We start from the raw sequence: 2,495 nt of genomic DNA, 5'->3' as shown, positions 1-2,495 counted from the left end.
TTTTTACATATTTTTACAGTAATTTAAAAAATAACGGAAGTGACCTATCAGATTGAATTGCTATTGCAGTTTGTTTTAACTTAAGAGTCATATTTTTAGGTTCAATCAGTAATAATGTGTTAAGCTTCTTGTGACTATTTTGTTTTTTAGTTTTATAATATAGTTTAAAATCAGTAATTGTTCTTGTCTCAGCTTCATAGTATAGTTCAAATTACCAGAAGTGACAGATCTGACTAATGTTTTTATCATTTGAGGTTGTTTCCAGAATAATGTTACGTTGTTTAGTTCTTACTATTTTTTCTTCTTTTCTCAGTTTTATAGCATAGTCTATACCAGGACTGACCAATCATTTTCAGTGTTCGTCTTAAAGTTTGGTTTTAAGATGTTTTATGTACTACTCTTTTCTCAAGACTTGTTTCTTCCTGTCTTAGTTTCATCAAAACTAGAAGTGACTGATCAGACTAAGTTATTATTTGAGGTTGGTTTTCGAAACGATGTTTTATGTTTCACTGACTATTAGCTATTTGTTTTTCCTTTTCTTAGTTTCGTAGTACAGTCTATACCAGGAGGGACTGATTAGACTCAATTTCACCATTTAAGTCTGTTTTCAAATGTTTTATGCTCTCATTTAGTAGTATTTGCTCTGTTCTGTTTTCTCAGTTTTATAGTATAGTGTAAACACTAAAAGTGACATGAAATTGAGTTCTTAAAATCCGAGGTTAATTCTGAAATAATTTTTTAGTTTGTACGAATTATTTTTTGATCTTAGTTTCATAGTATTGTTTCACTTACCAGAAGTGACCAGACTGATTTATCAATTAGAATTTGCTTTAAAAGATGCTTACTATTACTTTTTTCTTCAGTTTCATAGTATAGTTTAAATTAACAAAAATGACAAAACAGACTGAGTTTTGCAACATCTGAGGTTGTTTAAAATATATTGTTTTTCTTAAGTCTTACATTTCTTTCTCAGTTTTATGGTATATTTTCTACCAAAAGTGACTGATCAAACTCTGTCATTTGGGTTTGGTTTTAGAAAGTTTTATGTATTAGTCTTATCTCAGTATTTAGTAATTTGCTGAGATTGATATAGTTTAATATACCACAAGTGACTTATCAGACTGAGTTATCATTTAAGGTTGGTTTTTGAAATATTTCCTATTTTACTAACTTTTTACGCTTTTTTACTTTTCTTAGTTTGATAGCATAGTTTATACCAAGAGACTGGTTAGACTGAGTTTTTATGAAATAAGTTTGGTCTAAAAATGATGTTTAATGTAGCACTTATTTGTCACTATTTGTCTTCTTTGTAATTTTTATTAAAATAGTTCATACAAAGAGTGTCTGATCAGACTTTTTATTGTTTAAGTTTTGTTTTAATATGATGCTTCATGTACTACTGATTTCTCAGAATTTGTTCTTAGTATAGTTGAAAATACAAAAAGTGACTGATCAAATGAGGTCTTATAATTTGACTTTGGTTTTAAAATGTTTTATGTACAATTTAGTACTCAATTTTGTTCCTCGGTTTCATAATATTGTTTAAAATATTAGAATCAACAGATTAGACTGAGTTCTTTTATTTAGTAATAAATTCTGAATCAATGATGTTAAGTTTTTACTATTTTGTTTTTTGGTTTCATTTATATTATAGTTTAAAATACCAGAAGTGACTGATCAGACTGAGTTCTTATGATTTGAATTTGGTTTTTAAATATCATGTTCTACAGATTACATGGACTTATTGCAAGTACTATTACTATGTTTTTTTCCGTCATTCAGTTTAGTTTAAAATACCAGAAGTGACAGAATGGACTGATTTGAAGTTGTGTTGTTTGTTTCAGTCCTTACTATTCGTTTTTTGTTTTCTCAGATTCATAGTATAGTCAACTTTATTTAAAAAGAATTGATCAGACTGAGTTCTTAAAAGTAATTGTAAAATAATGTTTTGCGTTTTACAGGTTTTACACTGTTTGTTTCTTAGTTTTATAGTATGTTTATACCCACTGATCAGACCCATTAGTTATTTTTTAAGTTTCACTTTGAAATGATGTGTCATGTACTACTCTTTTTAGTATTATTTTCCTTTCTTTTTTATACTATAATAGTACAAGAAAGACTGATTATTGTGTTTAAACCAAGTTCTTATCATTTAAGGTTGGTTTTGAAATATGATTTGTTCTCACTACTCACTATTTAACATGAGAAGTGACTGATCAGATTGAGTTTTATCATTTGTGACTAATGATTTTGAGTTTCTTTAGTTGAAATTGGTTTTTCAATAATGTTTTATGCACTAGCAACTGCTAAGTATTTGTTTCTTCCTTTCTCAGCTTCGTAGCATAGTTTAAAGCACAAGAAGTTGTATTTCTTTAAATGTAAGGGAAAATTTTACTATCCACCGTAAGGTACCGTTTGTCAATTATGGCTTTATTTTAAAAAAGAACCTTAATTTTATTAGAACTTAGTTTGCAGATTCTTTCATATCTGGCATT

The 2,495-nt window shown here is 27.7% G+C and overlaps 1 long non-coding RNA gene across 1 annotated transcript; it reads left to right on the top strand.

Moving 5' to 3' along the window:
- The first annotated feature begins 221 nt into the window (after window positions 1-221).
- LOC109589592 (uncharacterized) lies at window positions 222-1,234 on the top strand. Its single transcript, XR_002188800.1, has 3 exons — window positions 222-478; window positions 544-1,138; window positions 1,198-1,234. It is a non-coding gene; the product is annotated as an uncharacterized LOC109589592 (long non-coding RNA).
- Window positions 1,235-2,495: the final 1,261 nt, after the last annotated feature.

Source organism: Amphimedon queenslandica, unplaced genomic scaffold, assembly GCF_000090795.2.
Source record: "Amphimedon queenslandica unplaced genomic scaffold, v1.1 AMPQUscaffold_11149, whole genome shotgun sequence".
Lineage (NCBI taxonomy): Eukaryota > Metazoa > Porifera > Demospongiae > Haplosclerida > Niphatidae > Amphimedon > Amphimedon queenslandica.
This window is presented reverse-complemented; position numbering and strand designations above follow the sequence as displayed.